At 31.6% G+C, this 23,019-nt stretch overlaps 1 pseudogene; it reads left to right on the top strand.

Annotated features, from left to right (window-relative positions):
- Positions 1-3,811: 3,811 nt before the first annotated feature.
- Positions 3,812-3,948, top strand: LOC145296441 (U2 spliceosomal RNA; annotated as a pseudogene).
- The last annotated feature ends 19,071 nt before the right edge of the window (positions 3,949-23,019 follow it).

Here is a 23,019-nt window from a genome sequence, read left to right as displayed (position 1 = left end):
TTCTGAATTAGAAATAACAAATACTTTTCGGAAGATTCATTTCAATGCTATATAGTTCACGTTTCGACATGTTAGGACATGTCAAAATTTTGACAGATATAGTATACTTAAATTTTTTTTGTAAGAGCATATGTCAAGCTATTTCTGGATAAATAAAATTAAAATATATCTAACTTGTGCTAAGTTTGGTGTCCTCTCAAAATGGAATATTATAAGACATTTGACATTTGATACTTTTCTATTTGTCAAAATTTGCAAAAATGCCTCGCATACAACGAACCGATATATGCAATGTACGTTGAAGATATTTTAGTTGATGAAAATGTAAGGAACTGTTCCAGGTGACAAACAAATAGGCAAAAAAACTAAAGAGAAAAAAAAAGAGAATTCCAAAATTTAGACTAAAACGTGCACGTAAATATATATATACTAGCTAGACGCCCGCCGTTGCCCGGTCGTACAATACGCTTAAACGCGTTATTTTAATTTACGCAGATTGTGTATGTATTATTATAGAAGCAATCCTCTATTGAATATTATATGTTACGAGGAATAATTTTCCCAGTGGATTAATTTGTAATAAATAAATAAATAGAAATAAAAATAAAATAAATAAATAGAAATAAAAATAAAATAAATAAATAAAAATAAAATAAATAAATAAAAATAAAATAAATAAATAAAAATAATAATAATAATAATAATAATAATAATAATAATAATAATAATAATAATAATAATACTTCCAAGGAGACTCACTATCACCACTATTGTTCATCATAGCCATGATGCCCTTGAACAGTATTCTGAGAAAGTGTCAAGCCGGATACAAGTTCTCCAATACAGAGGGGAAAATGAACCACCTGATGTACATGGAGGATCTGAAATTTTTTGCAAGGACTGAAAAGGAGCTAGAGACACTAATTAACACTAACAGGATCTTCAGCTAAGATATCCAAATGGAATTTGGAATGGAAAAGTGCGCACTACTAGGTATAAGAAAGGGAAAAATGGAAACAACAGAAGGTATGGAACTACCCAACCAAACAGAAATGAGGACACTAGGGGAACAAGACGACTATAAATACTTGGGAATTCTGGAAGTGGACACTATCAAAGCAACAGAAATGAAAGAGAAAATTGGAAAGGAATACCTCAGGAGAACAAGAAAACTCCTGGAAACGAAATTATATAGCAGAAACCTAATAAAAGGTATAAATACACGGGCAGTATCACTAGTAAGATACTCTGGACCGTTTATAGGGTGGACAAAAGAAGAACTGAGACAACTCGACCAGAAAACCAGGAAACTCATGACCATGCATAATGCACTACACCCAAAGGACGATATTGACAGACTCTACGTGAAAAGGAAAGACGGCGGGAGAGGACTGATCTGTATAGAAGACTGTGTGAAGGACACGAAAAAAGAACTAGAAAAATACATAATGCAAAAAACTGAGAGGATAATTATGGCAGCGAGAGACACTGAAAAAAATCAACAAAACAGAAAACAGAGAGACAAACGACAAAACGAGAAAAGAGAAATGGGAAGAGAAACAACTCCACGGAAGATTCATAAGAATGACAAAAGATGAGAATAGTGAAAACACCAGGACATGGATGCGAAAAGGACATATAAACCGAGAAACTGAATTTCTAATAACTGCAGCATAAGATAACTCGATAAGAACCAACTATATCAAAGCAAGGATCGATAAGACACAAGAAAACAGCAAATGCAGACTATGTGGACAGAGAGACGAAACGATAAACCATGTAGTAAGTGAATGCAGGAAACTGTCCCAAAAGGAATACAAAAACAGGCATGACCAAGTGGGGAGGGCGGTGCACTGGGAATTGTGCAAACAACTGCATTTTAAGCGTACAGACAAATGGTACAAGCATAAACCCGCAACAGCACTCGGAAACGAGAACCACAAAATCCTATGGAACATGGACATACAGACGGACAAAACCATCCAAGCAAGAAGACCAGATGTCGTAATAATTAACAAGAAAGAAAAATCCTGTCAAATCGTAGACTTTGCTGTCCCAGCTGACCACAGTGTGAGTATGAAAGAAAAGGAGAAACGAAGCAAATACACAGAGCTAACCAGAGAGTTAAAAGGGATTTGGATGATGAAGAAAATCAAAATAGTACCGATAATAGTAGGAGCACTAGGAACAATTCCAAAAAACTTCGAAAAAAGAATGTCAGAAATTGGAATCAGAGGAATAACTGCAAAAATATAACGACTAACAATAATGAAAACGACTGAAATATTAAGGAAAACCCTTGAATGCGGAGAATAATACAAGAAGACAATATAACGAATAAGCATTACAGGGAATGAAGAACACCGAAGCTGCATATTTACAAGTTCTACACCCCCATCATGCATCCCTCCCATTGTTTCATCACCGTTCCCCCAATAAAAAAGTGATACCAAAGAGCCGAGAAGGGTCAAGAAGGACTGAAAGACTGAGGAGTGAGCGCTAGCCAGACCTCGGCTGGACAAGCGCAAAGAGAACTGGGACTTTAGGGAGGCTGAGTACCACTCAAATTCCAATATAAACCAATGCCCACTACCAGCGAGAAATCAATGGTAAGCGGCTGTTGCGATGATGCAAATTCATTTGCAAATGCTATCGAAGGAGGTGGAGAGAGCTGGATGTCTGAGGAGACTTGTTGTCACTCAGCTTCCAGAGAACACCACAGGTTTCCAATCAGATCGTTTGTTGACTTGTGTGAAAGCTCCATGTAAGCTAATAATAATAATAATAATAATAATAATAATAATAATAATAATAATAATAATAATAATAATATCGTTTATCAAATTCCGTCTGTGTTTGCTTACAACATAACATCAGCTGATATTTGGATTTGATGATGAATGACCTGATTAATATTTAGTTTTAAATATGCAAACGAAGAAATGATTTGCAGCGTTTTTAAATGATACCACTTCTTTTATCGCAAATTGAACTCATTAATAAGAAAAAATGAAAATAAAATGATGAGGTACATGCAGGAGTTAACACGGGATCATTCGATTTGTAGTGGAATGCTCTACCACCGAGCTATATCTCCATATACCAATAATTCATCTTTTTTTTTTTAGAAGAAATGATTTGCTGAGGTTTTATTATTTTCCTTTACCGGTGTAACGAAAAATATTCAACTGTAAAAATTATTTTTTATCTATAAGAAAAACAGACTATTTTTAGAATCGGATTTTTTCGATTTTTTCTGATGAATTTCTGTACAAAACATATCTAAGAACACTGCCAGGTATATAAATTAGCTTTGCGTGAAATTTGCTAAATGTAGGCTCATCCGTTGCAGAAACTATGAGGAAAGAATTCACGCACACACATAAAGTGACTTTTATATCATAGTATATAGATAAATAAAGATAGAGATTCTAGTATGATTAAAAAACTAAAACAAAAACAAAAAAACGTTTGCCACTTGTAAATTTAATTTCATTTATTGTTCTTTTTTTCTAAAATATTTTTAGTTGCGTGCAAGCGACTCTAGAGGTCGGTCAATCGGTCTGTCGGTCGGTCTGTCCGTAACACTTTTGTGCTTAGTATCTGTTCCGGCAGATACTGCAAGCAAAGACCATATGTAGGGGGCAGCCCCACATATAAGACCTTGGTCAATGTAGGGACAACCCTTCATACCAATTGTCACTATCCAGTTCCCCTACTCCCCGGGGAGTTGGTCCTCATTTCCCCTTCACTTCTCACATTAAAAATCGGCCTTGTGCCTAATTTGCTCGGTGGGGGAGCAAATAAATACCCCTTTTCTTGGCCTTTTGGCCAAGGTCAAAGTGTAGTATCTGTTCTTACTACATGCTGTACTTATGTTTGTAACTTTGTGATATAAAGTGGGAGATCACTTTTCTGTATTAATTTAATGTAAAATGATCACCTACTTTACAACCAGTCAGTCTGCAAGCCATTCAAGTCCTTCTCCAGATCATTCAAGTTGTTTTTGAAGGATTCCAGTTATTTTTTAAGCATTCAAGTCATTCTTAAGGTCATTCAATTCATCCTTAAGTTCATTAAAGGCATTCTAAGTCATTTCCTTTTTATTTATTTAAGTCATTTCAGCCCATTTTTCGGTCATTTTAGTTTATCTTCAAGAATTTCATGTCGATCCTACATTCACGCATTCATTCATTAAACGAGAGCACGTGACTAATGGCTATCGGCCTTGTTAAATATCAGGTTTGAAATTAATGACGCCAAATCAAAGTTGTTAATCAGCTCTTATTTTCGATACTTCTTCAGATCGTCGTTTCTTTATGGATTTAAGATGGACGGTAAGTGTCAATATTTGCGGCCTTCACTACATCATCTACTTCATTTTTTCTCTGTTTTGTTACTAATGTGTTTGCATGGTGTCTTGTATCATAACTATTTAAAATGGCGTCCGATTTAAGGAGGTCAACCATTTCAGGATGAGTTGTTTCCTTTTGTACTTGGGATTTGTTTTTATTTTCCCATGATATTTAAATCTCATTTGTATTTTGTTCTTTTGTTTCATAAATGTGATTTTGGCTTGGGACAAAGGGTCAATATTAAAAAATAATATATGTATATCTAGTTCCGTTAGCTGATGATCTGTATCGTTAATAAAGTTATCTTAACTATTAAGTAAATACGTAAATGTATTAATGATGTATGGGATGCGTTCAAATGATGTTCATATTTAAGACATGACAAGTGCAGAACCTTCAGAGATCAACACTTTGCCTTTAAGACTAGGTGGCACCAGAATTTGAGTCAGCTCAGTTATAAAAAAATGACAATTACAGACTTCAAACACAATAAGCTTTTTGCATAAAAAATAATAAAGGGTGTAGTCGCTTTTTATTAATGCAACAAAACTGTGAGAAAAATTTTATATTATCATGGAATAATTTGATCAATTTATGAAAGTATTTTCCATAAATAAAATAACAACTGAACATGATTTGCAAGACTAAAATTAGGAGAAATAAAATTCCTACTTACCAATCATCAGAGTATTCACTTAAACTAAACAACGTCGCAGCACACAAGAGCCATGGCAGCCAACAAACCAGAAGTGTATTAACTAACACAGATTAAGCAAACAATGGCGAAGTCCGACTATGGAACGAACCTACTTTGTCTCAAAGATCCAACTCTTACCGATGTTTCACAAGTAGGGATTTTATACTTGCCAGGACCATGCCATCTAACACGCTAACCTAGCGAGCAATTAGTATTAGAGTTTTCAGAATGTGAGAGATTATATAATTATTTCCACAGCCAAACAACGCTGCAGTACACAAGGGCCATGACAGCCAACAAACCTAAAGTCCAAGACTAGTTTCTCTCTCATTTTGGTTCATCAGTTAGACATATCTGAACCCGGCACTTGAAACCCGAGCCTCTACCACCTGAGCAAACATGCCACACACAAGAAAGTCTATAAAGTAACACAGATCAAGCAAACCACGGCGAAGTCCAACAATGGAACGAACCTACTTCGTCTCAAACAAAGGATAGAGACTTTCTTGTGTGTGGCGTGGGTACTATTAATGGGTATAATATTATAATCAATAGAGTATGGACTCTATAATATTACATACGAAATATGCATGAATTAAATCATCATATTTATACATATTTTACGATTGGGTCACGTCGGGAATCACTTCTATATATTGGATACAATATAATAAATAAAAAAACTTCATAAATTAAAATATAATAATGAAGCATATTTTACGACTGAGCAACACAGGGCGGCCTGCTAATATATATATATATATATATATATATATATATATATATATATATATATATATATATATATATATTAGCAGATTGCCCGGCGTTATAAGAGTAGGGTAAGATACACTTTAAATTTGTTTTACGTAAGCATTAATATGTCGCTACACATTCATGAGCATGTTTCGGTCAGCCAGTTACAAGTAACTAGAGACATCTTCAGGTGATATTAAACAAGATTTTAGTCCATACAGACTAAACTTTTGTTTAAGAAATATCGCCTTAAGAGGTCTCTAGTTATTTGTAACTGGCTGAGCGAAACATTCTCATGAATGGGCAAATGTTTATTTAAATGGGCACTTGTTGAAGCCATTTAGGAGCACCAATCCCATGGGCCGATGGGTAGAACTGTCAATTGTCAACGTGATGGTTCTACATTCAATCCTTGACTAGGGGATGGTGCTAGTCTAGCCGCGCTGATGAATTGTTATACAACGAAGCAGTACTGTATGTGGTATATATATATATATATATATATATATATATATATATATATACACACACACATATATATATGTGTGTGTGTGTGTGTGTGTGTTTAATATTGGAAATGTAATACTGACAGTATACAGTATGTTATTTATTAAGTTGTTTTGCTCATGCTGTTGCCTGTGCAGATAATATTATTAAACAAGCGATTATTTAGTCCACAGGATTGGATATAAAGCAAGAATATGCTAAGTCTCCTTTTTTTATTTTGTGGTATGCTGAGCTTATATCCAGTTCCACAGTTTAAATAATCGTTTATTTAATAATATAATCTTCATAAACAATAGCATCAACAAAAATGCAGTTTTATGCATAACATATCATACATATATACAGTGCGGTGTTTTTTTTTTTTACCGATCATACACATTTATTTCAAGATTTGTGTCAAACTTTACAAAACAAGATTGGCTAATTAAAAGCAGCTCAACACATTTTTAGCATGGAAGTGTATAATACAATGTATTTTTAAATTTAAAACTGATGATTTTGGAGGTGTCTACGTTTTTTTAAAATTTTTATTTAACTAGCACAGACTGAGAGATTAAAAGGCCACAATTGATTTGCGTGTTGGATTGTTTAAAACAGTTATGCGTTGAAACTTGTGCAGGTGGCCAAATGGAGAATTATAATTTGATTTGTCTAATAGAAATCAAAAATAACAATTTAAAAGGTCATTGCATGATATTATATTGAGATTACAAAATCAATATACGTTTTGAATACATCTTTACTTTTTAGCGCATTAGTGATCATTGTCTTTTTTTTTAGAACCAAAAGAATAATCAACCATATTTAATCGATATTTGTAATTTTTAAAGATGTTTATAGTTAGTTGTCATCTCTATGACGCCATGTATGATATCAGCTCCTGTGTATCTTTTATTTCTATTCGCATACAAGCAAATACTTTTTCAATTGATGAATAACTATTTAATGATACAAGAATCTTTTGAAGAATATGAAGAGCCCCTAATCCACTTCCAGTTGTCTGATTTTGGTAAAATTTTGTGCATGCAATCATTTATATGGATTCTTTAGCAGATTACAACACTGAGCATAAACCAGAAGTGGTGAAGGAAAACGACAATGTCAAATTTCTTTGTGACATGCGCATACAGACTGATAAGGTCCTTGAACACTCCAGACCTGATATAATTTTACTAAATAAAAACAAGAGAACTTGCTCAATTATTGACGTAGCCCTCCATTTCGATACCAGAGTGTGAGAGAAAGAACAAGAAAAAATAAAAACCAAGATCTAAAATGGGAATTAGACTCTGGAAATGTAAAGAAGTCAAGGTGATTCCCATTGTGATTGGAACGCTTGGGACCATAACAAAAAGCCACCACAAATGGTTTAATCAGATTGATAAGACAATTCCTTTTACAATCTTACAAAAGGCTTGCATATTGAGAACAGGGAAAGTGTTAAGGTATAGCTTGAATATAAATAAATAAATAAATTATTAAATAAATAAATAAATGAAATAAAATAAAAAAATTTAAATAAAATAAAAAATAAAATAAATAAATAAAAAAAAACGTCATAAATTTAAGAATGCTATGAAACAATAATAATATATCAACACCTCGAACTGTATGACAGTCAAGGTGATTTCCATTGTAATTGAAAAGCTTGGAAACATGACAAAAAGTCACCAAAAAGGGCTTAATCAGATTGAAAATACAATTTCTTTTACAATTTTGTAAAAGGCTTGCCCATTAGGAACGGCAATAGTGTTAATACAGCTTGAATGTCTTAAAGCCAAAAGAATTGACCTGATGTTTAAGAAAAAAATCAAACTAAAACCATCCAAATGTTGAGACTACTACTACTACTACTACTACTACTACTACTACTACTACTACTACTACTACTACTACTACTAATAATAATAATAATAATCTATATATTAATAGGATAGTGTGTGTTCTTTCGTGTGTCACGCTTACATCCGGTTCATTTAATTGTTACGTTTTTCTATTTCTTGTCATAAATAATTTTACCCAGAATTCTTCATAAGTTTTGGTTTCGGTTTCGACTATAGATAATGGCACTTAAATAATCTATTTTTTTTATAAATAATTTTATCAAGAATTCTTCATAAATTTTGGTTTCGGTTTTGATTATGGGTGAAAGAACTCAAGTTATATATTTTCATAAGTTTTTATTTCGGTTTCGATTCAAGCTAATGCACCCAAGTCATATGGATATATTTTTTTTATTTTTTAAATCACAACTTTATAATATATAAAAATCGATAGAACATTAACTCTATAATAATATATACGAAATCTGCAAGGATTAAAATATCATATTTAAGCGTACTTTACGACCAAGCTTTACCGGGTGTTCGTGCTAACTTAGATAAATACTTTTACAGTTTTAACAAAAATACTACAATAATATCAGAGCGTCTGCATTTACACTGAACATCTACAGAAGTCTAACATCAATATTTTACATATGAATGAGTCCCCTGTGGAATTTCCACATGTCCCGCTAGTAATAATAGTAATAATAATAATAATAATAATAATAATATCCAAATTATAAAAACTGTGAAAAAGTAATTGCAGTGAAAATGCACTGGAGTACATGCTTAATAATTGTACATAGTTGTGGTTAACGTTTAGTGATTTTCATGATGGGTCTCCGTGATAAAACAATTTAATAAATTAGCAGTGTCTCCACATGTCTTACTGGAATTGAATATTGAATAAAAAAAGAATCACCATCCTCCACTGAAGACATCAACTTTTTCACTAAAATAAAAATCAACTTTATTAAAAAGGAACACTGAAATATAAAGCGTTGTCCAACAGTCTTTTGTCAAAAACAGAAATTGGTGTCCTTGAGTTCAGTCTCGTCTGGCAACTTCTGGCAAAGGACGAGAACAGGATAGGATGTGTTGTCGCCGCAAAATCTAATTGAGAATTAAATCGTCTTTAATTCCAACCCTCTCAGAACAATTTCAAAGTTGTGCCTGTGTAGAGGTGTCTTCTCACTCACAAAGTTACATAGCTCTAAACATCTTAATGCATGTGCCAAACTGAACCACAAGTCGACATAGCGCAAGATATTGCGCATGCATAAAAACAAAATAAATGCGTAATGTAAATGCATACGCATGAAACAGGAAACCAGAATAGAGAAAAAAAAATCCAACAACCTATATACAAGGTGCCTTAAATAAGTTTCCAGACTTTTTTCGCATGCACACTTTTATTGATAGTACACACATGAAACTCTAGTCTCCTTCAAAGTAATCTCCCATGACTGCATTGCACTTGTAATATGGCAACAACTTCTGGAAGGCCTCATAGAAGTCCTCTTGTATGAGCGTGTCAATGACCCTTGTCACAGCCTCTTTCATCTCCTCAGTTGTCTCATAATGACAGCTTTTAAGGTTTTCCTTGAGCTTAAGGAATAATCAAAAGTTACTGGGAGCATTGTCTGGACTCTAGGAAGGTTTGATGCCCATCTTGATCAAATAGTCTATGACACAGATGGAGTACCCTTGGAATAAACTTTGCACACATCTTCCGCATATTCAGTCCCCTACAGCTAATTGTGTGTACAGTTCTCACACTGACATTAAACTGTGCACTCATTGTCTCAATGGACACGTGACGGTCCTTATCCATGAAATTCTTTATTTGGCTAATCAACTCTGGTGTTATGACTTCTTCATTCTTCTCACACCTCTCATCATCCCTCACAGGCTCCCTGCCTTCCTTAAATCTCTCATGCCACTGAAAAACTGATGCTCGATTCATGCAAGATGGTCGAAAAGTAGTCTGAAGCATTGCATACGTTTCTATGGCATTTTATCAAGTTTAAAACAGGATTTTATTGCATATCGTTCTTCTAAAGTGTCCTCACGTCCAGATTGTACTTTTGAAACTCACCAGCTGTGACAATCAGGATTTAGTAGGGTGTATTTCAATTCCTGCTGTAGCTGTTCAGTTTAACCTGAATTAATAAAAATTGGTTAGCCATCTCATAAGATGTATAGCAGTAATATACGGAATTTTCAAGAGTCTAGATAATTTTAAATGCCCGTACAAAAAAGTCTGGATACTTATTGAAGGCACTTCAATGTATGTATAACACTTGAAATTAAAAAAAAAGAGTTTTAAGTTGGTGCATGTTTGATGTGAATGTAGGAACTATACTCACAATTATTCGCAAGGAACTGAAGATGTGGAAGATTTGTCTGAAGTGTGTTCCAAGGGTGCTCAGAGAAAATCAGAAAAAAAAAGATTAGACTATTTGCCCAATATGGGCATCGACGGTTCCTCATCTTCCCTATAGTCCAGACCTTGCTCCTTGTGACTTTTGGTTATTCCTAAGCTCAAGAAAAACCTTAGAAGCTGTAGTTATGAGAAAATTGAGGAAATGAAAGCGAGTGTGATGAGAGTTATTGACATGCTCACACAAGAGGGCTTCCATGGGGCCTTCCAGAAGTTTTTGGATCGATACAATAATTATATTCCTAATTTAATAAAAATTGCATACAATAGCATATCTTTTCTGTGCGTGACTAGCTGCATGATCAGCTACAAAATTGAAAATGTTTACTAAAATAGTATATAGACAAAGTTCGATAACTTCTCTGGCATGTTTTGCTCATGGTTGCTTCCCTTGTACAAACATCTATTTAAAGCATTATCGACATTTTTGGGGATTATAAATTACCTCGATTGCTAGCAAGAATGATGGCTTTCGGAGTGGCACTCACTATTAAGTTTCCTCTTTTTGGAGAGAAAGAAGACTCACAGTAGCACTCACATAGTGTTTAAAGTTGTGATACAGACTGTCAAACTCATGCCTTGAGGGAAAGTGCTATAGAACAGGCCGCAACGCAGTGGAGTGCACACTACACCGCACCGTGTATTTACTCTTTAACAATACTCTTCACACACACACACACACACACACACACACACACACACACACACACACACACACACACACACACACGTTAGAAGATTACACCTTGTATCAATATGTTCAACAATGCAAGCTTTATCACGCCATACTATACCGCACTCCCCCCACGTCCGTATTATAAGCTGAAATGGTAAGGGAGACAATTTAAAAAATGTTACATATCTTACCTCCCTTGAAAATACTTCACATCAATTTGCGTTAGCTTTTTTAAATATTATCCTTAATTATTTATTTATTTTCGTTTGTGTCTTTTTAGAAATCATACACATGCAAGAAAGATCATGAGAAATGTAGCAAAAATACCCCCCCTCTCTCTCTCTCATATATATATATATATATATATATATATATATATATATATATATATATATATATATATATATATATATATATATTCCGGAGAGTTGAATCACTCCTGAAGACTATACCGATTTCATATGGATTACATATTCGTTGAAGTTTTTCAGACAAGCCCTTCATATATGCTATACAAACTGTGGCGAGTTTCTGAGTAGTGTCCTTTTGTGTTTTGTCCAGATTTCTTGGAGCAGATGTCATACTCTCTGGATAGTTGTTTCGGTGGAGATTTTCTGTTAAACTGTCCATCACCTCTTGATATGCACTGATGTTACTACATATTGCTTTTTCTCGGTGTTGTAAGCAACGGACGATTCTTTTCTTTACATTATATGGATGGTGGGAGTTGTAGTTTAGATACTGTCCAGTGAAAGTCGGCTTTCGGTATACAGATAACAAACCCCTGACCTGTGCGAGTTATCAGCACATCTAGGAACGATAATTTATTGTTATTTTCTTGTTCTATTGTGAACTGTATAATTGGACGGATAATAGAGTTCACATGGTCTAATAACTTTTGAACATCTTCCTGATGGAGCCAGAGTATGATTGTGTCATCTACATTTTACAACCACATTGTTGACTTTAGTGGTGTTGATCCTAATGCGATTCCCCCAAAGTATTCCATGTATGCATTGGCCAGTACTGGGGACAATGGTGATCCCATCGCCAGACCTTCATGCCAATATATATCAGATCCCATCACGAAGTATTTAGTTTCTACACAGAAGGTCAACAACTCCATATTGTCAATTGGGATGAAAGTGTGTTCTTTCAATGAGACATCCGATGTCAGCTTATACCGTACTCTGTCAGAGCCTCATCAGTGGTTACTTTCGTAAATAGGCTCACTACATCTAGACTCATTATCTGGTTGGAATGAATGGGAGAATTTTTTTATTTTTTTTCACGAAGTGAGCTGAGTTCTTGATGTATGATGGAGATTTGCTGATGATTGGGTTAATTATATCTACCAGAAATCGGCTCAATGGATAGCATGCTGAAGTACACATTTGCGAATTACTTAGGACCTCTATCCAGTCATGGCTGATGGAACAAGAGCATGCTACCCCGTGAAGTAAATAAAGGGTTCTGCTCGAAATTCCATCTAAATTCCCAAGTTCGACAAAAGCATTCCCGAGTTCGTCAAGATACACCTGAAGAAGGTCGGAGGTTACATCGAATGAAACATTGTGAAAATCACATTCAAGAGAACAGTAGTCCGATGAATAATACAAATAACCAATCCTCATCTCAAAAATTCAGAAACGTCAAAAAAATTATTGCTCGACTAAATAGTTAAAAAAAAAATGACAAAAGCCTTATTCCCAAGAGTTTCTATTTTTAAAGGACATGTACATCATTGCAATTTATGGATACATTGCGGTTTCATTTATATTCTAGCATTGTTACAAATATAATTTGCTGATTTCTTTCTGTCCTCTGATGACAAGAATAGCAAGAATAGCGTTCTTTGAAACTCTGCGGAATAAGGATTTTGTAAATTGTTTTTTGGAGTATTCAGTCGAACAATAAATTTGATTGTAATTTCAACTAAGAGTTTTAATTTTCCCTCTCTCTCTCTCTCTCACACACACACACACACACACATGTGCGCTGGTTTACAATTTGTCACTGTGCATAAGAGACAACTCTTATTTATTTTAATCTTAAAAATTAGATGTTGCTGTTATTAATATTATAAGCTTTGTTACAGTAAAAAAAAAAAAAAAAAGTCGCCGCAGTTTTAAAAGTTTCATCCTTGTTTTATTAAAGAGTTTCATTCTTGGTAGCTTTTAAAGGTAAAAAACTAAGTTCTTAATAACCTGACCATAATTCAGAAAAAAAAAAAGGTGCCGAACTTGTTTTTAAAATGTTTTCATCTAATGAAAATATCGTTGGTTTTTCTCTCAGTAATCGCGTAAAGACTACATTTTGTATTATTACTGTTAGCAACTTTGTTACATTTATAAAAATTCGTCGCAGCTTTCTTTTTTTAATGTTTTGATTTAATAAAATAAATCGCATCCTAAATTATGAGATGATAAAATGAACGAGTTCTTTCGTAAACGAGAGTTGTCTCCCTCTGCACAGTGATATACTGTAAAACAGCGCCTATATATATATATATATATATATATATATATATATATATATATATATATATATATATATATATATATATCTATATTATATATCTATCTATATTATATATATATATATTATATATATATTATATATATCTATATTATATATATCTATATTATATATATCTATATTATATATATATATATTATATATATATATATTATATATATATATTATATATATCTATATTATATATATCTATCTATATTATATATCTATCTATCTATATTATATATCTATCTATCTATATTATATATCTATCTATCTATATTATATATCTATCTATCTATATTATATATCTATCTATCTATATTATATATCTATCTATCTATCTATCTATCTATCTATATATATATATATATATATATATATATATATATATATATATATATGTACTAGCAAAAGTACCCGTCGTTGACTCGGTTCGAAAACAGCCTACAGAAAATGGACTCTGATTTATGAAAGTACTAGCGAGGGGTACCCGGCGTGTCCCGGGTGTTTTTCGGGGTATGTGAAAAAAACCCCGAAAATGTGAAAAAAAACAGGTGCCCGTGAAAAAAAACAAACAAAAAAAACCAAGCCTTCACGACGCGCAGTTGGAAAATAGTAAAGTGTTAAAAAAAACAGGTGCGCGTTTTTGATTGACGTGACGGCGATAGGTATTCAGCAGTAAGCATTTTGTGCGGGACAGTTTTGAATCAGGTGAATAAATCGGTTTGTTTGTTTTTAAAAACCCGCTCCCTGTTTATTAGGAGGAGCGAAATGAAAGCTACAGTCTGATATGAAGAAGTCGACATTGAACAAACGTTACTTAGCTCTCTTGAGACAACTGGCTTTCGGCCTGTGATTAGAGTCGAGTTTCGCTTTTCTTTATACCGAAAACCGAATGTAACGCGTGCCGATGCGGGAACTGTCGAATAATTAACGTTTGAAAGTCAATCAAAATTAAATAGACAGGCGAGCTCCGTGGATAACTGTGAGATATTACAATTTATAGATGATATAAAAAGTTTAAAGAAGTTGTTAACCGAGCAAGCGTTTCTCTGAAAGAAGCCTTTTGTGGACATCGAGGAAAAGCGTACATACATACATACATACATACATACATACATACATACATTTTCGCTTTTATATATATAGATGATAGGTTATGAAAAGGAAGGGTTGTAAAGAGATAGCTTCGAATTTGGGTGTCAAAACCAAAGTAAAATATGATGAAAGTAAAATAGATAAACCCTATAATTTATTATACCATACCTATTTACACTGATACACGTATCACAATATTCTGTGGATCTATATTAAAAAAAACCTTGTTAAACTTTGTGACATATTTCCATTCTATGGAGGTCAGGCGCGAACGAACACCCCATAATTTTATTATACCATATTTCTCCAAACTGAAACATAATTATGAAAGTATACTTACTCAAATAGATAAGAAAAGTCTTTATGTAAGTTTGTGCCTATTACCATTCTATGGAGGCCAGGCGCGAACGCAGACCCCACAATTAATATACCATCCCTATTTAAGTTAAAACATACTTATCAAAGTATTATTATGTACATCTACATCAAAAACACTGGTAAACGTTTTTTTTTAATTTTTTATTTTCATACTTTGTGGACCAGGCGCGTACGCAGACCCGACAATTTTAATGAACCACCGTTCTGTCAGATCAAACATACCCATTCCTATGTCTCGATACATCTTCTATCATTATATATAATCAGCTTTTTAAAATAGTCAACCATATAGGAGCCTATTCGTGACCAGATACACCCCCCACACACAGACATTCAGCTTTATATATATATATATATATATATATATATATATATATATATATATATAAAGGAAGATTCTTGTTTTTTTCAAAAGACTTTTTGTATTCCTACTCATCAACACATAGGAAATAAATACAAAAAAGATATAAACACTTACATATTTTCCGTATTGATTTTTTATTCATACAAATTTAAATATATATATATATATATATATATATATATATATATATATATATATATATATATGAGCAAACAGTTAATAAAATATGTTAAAAAACACTTTGAAATGAGTTAAAACATATTTAATCTGAAAAGGAAACACTAGATAAATGGATAGTCCTTAATCCGCGGAGTTTCGAAGAAATACTCTCCTTCGCATCAGAGGGTAGGAATTAGCAAAATGCGGGATCGGATTTTGCATGCAGAAGTATTTGATGAAACAACAAGTAGGTCAAAGATCTTACTTGATTATATATATATATATATATATACACTTTTTTTTTAGAGGCAAAATATGAATTAAAATAAATCACAAAAACAATTATTATTATTATACAAATATGTAACTTAATTTTGAAGAATGATATTGGACATTTATAATTTAAATACAATTTCAGACACATGGCCCTGTGGTTCGTGCGTATTTGGCGGGACCCCCCCCTCCCCCCAAAAAATATGTTTATGTAGGTATAAGCAAAAATAAATGAATAAAGAATAGGGGGACATAGTTTTTAAAGTCGATTTATCATAATTTTTTATAGGTTTCCGACTACTTTTTGATTGCATTGGAAAAATTAAGGACTAAACTTAATTTCCAAAATGAAAAAATATTTGTACACGTGAAAAAAATTTTATGAAAATGTTTTCACAGCGAGCTAACCAATTCAGCTTAATTTTGAAGTTAAATAAATCCATTGTAAAAATCCTTTTAGAGATAAATATTAGTTTTCTGGGTCTATTTTAAAGATAACTAGTAAAGTAAAATCCTAAGATATTGAATTAAAGAAAAAAACGTCTTGTTTGCACAAAAAAATAGCTGAATTAGACCCCAAACCGAGTGTTTTTGCCGTTCACAAAACCACAACAAACCGCACTTTTGGAAATACGGAATATACTGAGGCCCAAAATCGGAGACAGTCGAAAAGCTGTATGAGAATGACGTCATGTAATTAAAAGGCAGGAGGAGTGCTGGGTTTCTTTTTTTCCTCCCCAGACGGGCATCCACACATTTTATTGTAAATGTTTGTATAAATTTTATCATTTTTTAAAATTTTAATTATTTTTCTATGTTTCTGTTTTAAAATGAATTTTTAAAAAAATTATTACATATTATTATATTATATAATATTATAGTATTATATAAAAATTATGTTACACTGAAAGTTTCACATTCTTGCGAGCAAGGAAATTATTAAAATCTTGCATATAAAAATTATGCGAAATCTGTAATTAAAAAAATAGAAATATTTCTGCTATTATAATTGTTTTTTGCGAAAATATTAAATAAACAAAGCTTTTTTAAATGGTAATGTTGGTAGTTCATGAAATTCATTTTTCTTCGAGTTATATCGAATTCATTAATACGGACTTTAGGGGCTTTTATCGTAATGTTCCTGTAAAAATTATTTTATTTTATTTTTATTGTTACAAATTACGATGCTTTATTTATATTAAAAAAGCAAAAATAAATTCTAGCGTTTTTATTTACTACTGAAAACCATAACTTTAGTAAAGGTATTTTTTGTTTAAACAAAATAATACATTTCCACTAAGATTTAAATAAAAATAATTAGTTCATTATATTTCGTGACCATTATTTGATAAATACTGAAAATTTTATTAAAATTGGTTAATTTCCTGATTTTTGGTGAATTTTTAAGTAAAGGAAGGGGTCAATATGTTTACACATTTTGAGCATCGGCATTCATTTTGCCCGTACCTAATGTTTAGTGATATTTGTTTACATGAATGCATGTTGCTTAAATACGCAACACATACATATATATGTGTCTATGAATTTTATTTCATGTCATAGAATATTATAATTAATATTCTATTTACCGATTCTCAGTAATTACTCCGACAGTACTCAATAAGTTATGAAGGCTAGGTAGTAAGTTATGCAAATATACATTTTACATAGCAATTAAGAGCTACACAGTCTCTGCGTTTCTTCCCCCGTGGGGAATCGTCAAGGTAATATAAATGCGCGCGCGCGCGCGCACACACACACACACACACACACACACACACACACACACACACACACACACACACACACAGTTTAAAAAGAATAGCGTGAATTACAGTGAATTACTGCGAAGGGAAGTAAGAAATGGAACATTTAAAAGAATTGTCTCCCTTATTTATTGCCAATTGCACAGATGCATTCTCGAATCACTACGTGTCTCCATTTCTTTGTGTAAAATCGACGGCGTCATCATTTTGTGTGCAAATTAAATTTGGTCTAAAATGAACGGATAGTGAATAATTGCTAAAAAAATTTATAAAGTGACATCTTTTTCTTATTGTTTTGTTTTGTTAGATTTTGATATTTACACAAATATTATGTTTATTAAAAAATACAAATTTTTTATTTAAAAAAATGTATGTATTTACTTGTCCTCATGGCCGATGTTACAATAAATATGTGAATTCAAACGGCTACATATTCCAAATAATCAAAGTATTAATAAGTTTTACGATATAGCTAACATAAATAACTTATACCTAACTGGCTTCCATATTTGGAAGTTTAAAGCTGTTAGAAAACGGAGGCAAAAGTGGCAGATAATTCAGAGTTTTACAATAATTCATTTTTAAATTGGTGTTGATTTTGAAATTTTATAGATGACAATAACCATTTTAAAATCATATTAACATATCTTTTAAAAATTGTAACACCGTACTCTGAATTTTACGTTTAAAACATCTTTGTCAATTCAACTGGTTATCTATTATAATATAAATCCCAAATCGTCTTGCTTGAGCGTTGAAACCGTCCAAACTCTTTTGGTTTACAAAGCGCATGCGTAAATAAACAAAAGCGAAACTGTAACTGCTTTTTTTTGTTATATTTTCTTTACATCGGCATTTTACAAATCGTTTTTTTTTCGTATTTCATTTTTCCTTACATTACTGTATTATTAAAGATTTTCCCAAATCTCAATACCCCTTATGTCAAATCTCGAATTTGTAGACTGAAAATTGACAGAATAGTTTGGTAGGGAAATGCGCGCGCGCGCACACACACACACACACACACTTTAATTTTTATAGATATATAGACTTTAAGTTTCTCCTTTTAAATAGTATAAGTTACATCTTGTTAAATATTGGATGGAGTGGTGGTGCAGTGGTGCACTTTGGAGGTACTTAGGGATCATAGTATTCATTTTTTTTCCCAGCTTTTCAATTTTATATTTTGTCATTATTTTTTCGATTTTTTTTTTTTATTGTTTACAACTAGTGTGTAACTCTGTTAAAAATAACGAGAAAAAAAAGTATATTTCGGCTGTGTTTGCACTCGCTTTTTATTAGATATATTCAGAGAATTACGCCAGTAATTTATTTTTTCTTATATATAAATTAAAGGCATCCTCGCCTCACGAAATTACATTACTTCTTCTTCTTCTTCTTCTTCTTCTTCTTCTTCTTCTTCTTCTTCTTCTTCTTCAAGGGAAGTAACTCTTAATATATCTATTATTTGTAGCCTCCCTTTAATTTAAGCAATCGATTTCTTTTTTAATGCAATAAATATTAAAACCGTGAAACGAAAATATAAAAATTTTTTTTTTTGTAATTCAAATAATTCTCTTTTATTAAAAAAAAAAAAAAAAAAAAAAAAAAAATGAAATGCATATTAAAACACATTATTTACCTACTTGTCAGGATGTTAGACTCAACGTCAGGTGTGGTTTTAAGAAGGTAACCCAATACCGTAAGCGCACACGCACGCCACCCTACAATAAATCTTCTGATGCTACCAGATCAGGTTGTCTGAAGATACTGTCTTCCAGACCCAAAATACACGAATATTGATGTTACTTTTTCTACCAAACATTGCACCAAACATTGATGCGATATTTTTCATTTTCCTAAACAAAACCGTATCATGTTTTGCAAATCCAAAAAACAAAAACCACAATCTTCTACAAAAAAAAAAAAAAAAGGCAAAACAAAAGAAAACAACCAAACTAAACACTATAAATAAATAAATGGTGATATGAAGTATTCAAAGAAGAAAATAATCTAGTATCAAAATTATCGGATTCGGCATTAAATAATCTGAAAAAAGAACTTGAAGAATAAAATCTTTTGCAAAGATGATTGAACCCACAAAAGATGTGATATGCCGTAAAACAAAACAACCGTTTATCTTTTCTGCTCTCGATCAGTGGAGGCGAAATCCTTCTAGACTCAAGTAATTTTTATGTTTGTTCCAATCCAAACAAGTTGGATTTTCTCCACATTAAAAACAGACACTTAAATTAATCTTATATATATATATATATATATATATATATATATATATATATATATATATATATATATATATATATATATAAATTTTTAGGTGGGTACAGAATTTGATAATACAAAAATCAACATAATGATTTAAAAAACCAAAAATGAAAATAAAGGTTAGCTAACCAGGTTTCGTTCCTCGCTCAACAGAGCTAAATCGAGGAAAATACGATAAAAAAAAGCCATGAATATGGCGGGGGTGGGGTGGGGGTAAAAACGAAAAATGAAGTAATTTTTCCCGTTTATTTTTCGTTATTTTTCCCTCCCCTGCCATATTCATAACTTTTTTTTTTTTTTTTTTTAAATCGTATTTTACTCGATTTAACTATTAAGCGAGGAACGAAACCTGGTTAGCTAACCTTTATTTTCATTTTTTATTTTTTAAATCATTACGTTGATTAGTTTTATTTAGCCAATATATATATATATATATATATATTTCTGTGGAAATATGTTTTTTAAAATTATACTTCATATTTTATTATAGTAATCCTTAATTTATGAATCTCAATGTAATTGCAGAGCATATAACAAACAAATGACAAAAGTCTATGTTCCAAATGTTATGATATTGACCATCTTACAATTTATTCCTTTAATTACATTGACATTCACTATTCTTGACAGCAACTGTTTCGTTGCACAAAATCATTCATTTAATTTTTATATCAATCAATGAATCTATACCGCCTTTCTCTCCCCAGAACAAATAGCAACTATCAACCCATTAAAAGAAAATAAAATAAATTTGGGCATGATTACAAAATCCGAAAATTGAAAGAAAAATTGCAATTACCTTTCATTTTAACTTTTATTGTGCCATTTTGAATTTTCAAGTAAAATCACTAAAATTTAAATTTTCATATTAATAAATTGTATTTATTTTGATATACACTACTAAAATATTCTATTTAGTATTTTATTAATTTATTATTTATAATTAATCTATATATCTATTGACTTAGATAATATTAATAATTTTGATGTATATATCATGTGTCTATATATTTATTTAATTTCATACGAAACTAATCACAAAAAAATATGTTTTTCTTTTACAGTTATACCAATTGTTGATTTTATCTAAATTTTACATTCATACATAATTGAGTTTAATTACTATTTTCATTTAATTTATTATTACATACATTAAAATTAGTTTATTGTCATTTAATTCTTTTTCATTTATTTTCATTAATTTTAATATAAAATTTCCCTTTTGTAATACTTTATCGTAATTTGTTTAAATTAACTTTTATATTTAAATGAGTTATTTCCCTTTATTAAACCTAGTTATATTAAATGTTTTTTTTATTGTATTGATATATAATATATTTATATAGTTGTATTGTTATATTATTATATATTATTTATTTGGCGCTATTTTACAGTTTGTCACTGTGCAGAGGGAGACAACTCTCGTTTTGATTTAATAAAAATTTCGCGTCCTAAATTATTAGGTGAAAAAAATGAACGAATCTTAATTCGTTCATTTTTTCACCTAATAATTTAGGACGCGAAATTTTTATTAAATCAAAATATTAAAAAAAAAAGCTGCAACGATTTTTTTTAATGTAACAGAGGTGATAATCTTTAAGTGACTATTAAGAGAATCGTTTGTGTTTTCGTATCATAATTTACGATGCTAAAACCAACGAGCAAACGATATTTTCATTAGATGAACATATTTAAAAATAAAGCAGCGGTAACTTTTTTTAAAATTAAAAAGTTAATGTGATGGCAAGGTTTTTTTTAAAAAATAGTCTTTAACCTTAAAAAAAATACAAAGGATAAAACTTTTAAAGATGCGGCGACTTTTTGTTTTTACTGCAACAATGAAAATACGACGATAGTTGTAGAGGAATTGTAACAAAGTTTATAAAATTAATAATACGAAATGTGATCTTTACGTAACTACTAAGAGAAAACCAACGAACAAACGATATTTTCATTAGATGAAAACATTTAAAAAAGAAGCTCTGTGTCTGACATTGCCCTCATGGGGAGGCAAGTAAATAGCAACATAAAGAAACTGCTAGATATCTCATAATCTGAGAAAATGCTCGTAACGACATCGGTTTTTATCAATGAAAATGACCCTGAAGGATGAAGGAGGATAGGAAATCCAAGAAGGGCAAGCTTCAACTAATTACTGGAACCTAGGGGCAGCTGAAGGCCACACAAATTTCAGAGAAAACCAGCGGTTGTTATCAGTGAGAAATCAATGGTGACCGGCTGTAGTGATAATACAAAGTGATTTGAAACGTTTATTGAGAAAAATAGCGATGGAAATCTGAGGAGACTTGTTGTTACTTAGAGTCCATGGAACACATCTTGTTATTACGAGTGAGCAATCATATATAATAACTAGGGCTATGACAACAGAATATTCTTATCATTGTTTTGACTCTCAAGTATATATTCGACACAGTTAATCAACCGAGAACCACGATACACACTCGAGAGTCAAAGCAATGAAAAGAATATGCTGTTGTCCTAGACCTAATAATTACTCATATGAAAATTAGGGAATAAATAATAATCCTTTATTCTATAATAAATAACTATGTGTGTTTAATTCTATATGAATGAATATACATCCATCCTGTCACACAGAAGTTAGTAAGTATCAAGTCAGTGCAAAAATTTTTTTGCCGATAAAAAATTTCATCTTGAAAATTAAAAACTGTATTTTAAAAAAATCTTTATTCGTAACAATAACAACCTTTGCTTTCTGCAAGTTGATTCCATCTGCCAACGAACTTATAAATATTTCGCTTGTAAAATTCGTTAGGTTTTGATGTGAAGTATGAATCTAACTCATATTTAATCTCCTCTTGTGATGTTAACCTAAGACCAACTATATGCTTTTGAGGTTGTATTACTATACACATGGATTCGAAAAAGTTGTC

Source organism: Euprymna scolopes, chromosome 16 (genome assembly GCF_053919585.1).
Source record: "Euprymna scolopes isolate OS-2025 chromosome 16, ASM5391958v1, whole genome shotgun sequence".
Lineage (NCBI taxonomy): Eukaryota > Metazoa > Mollusca > Cephalopoda > Sepiida > Sepiolidae > Euprymna > Euprymna scolopes.
This window is presented reverse-complemented; position numbering and strand designations above follow the sequence as displayed.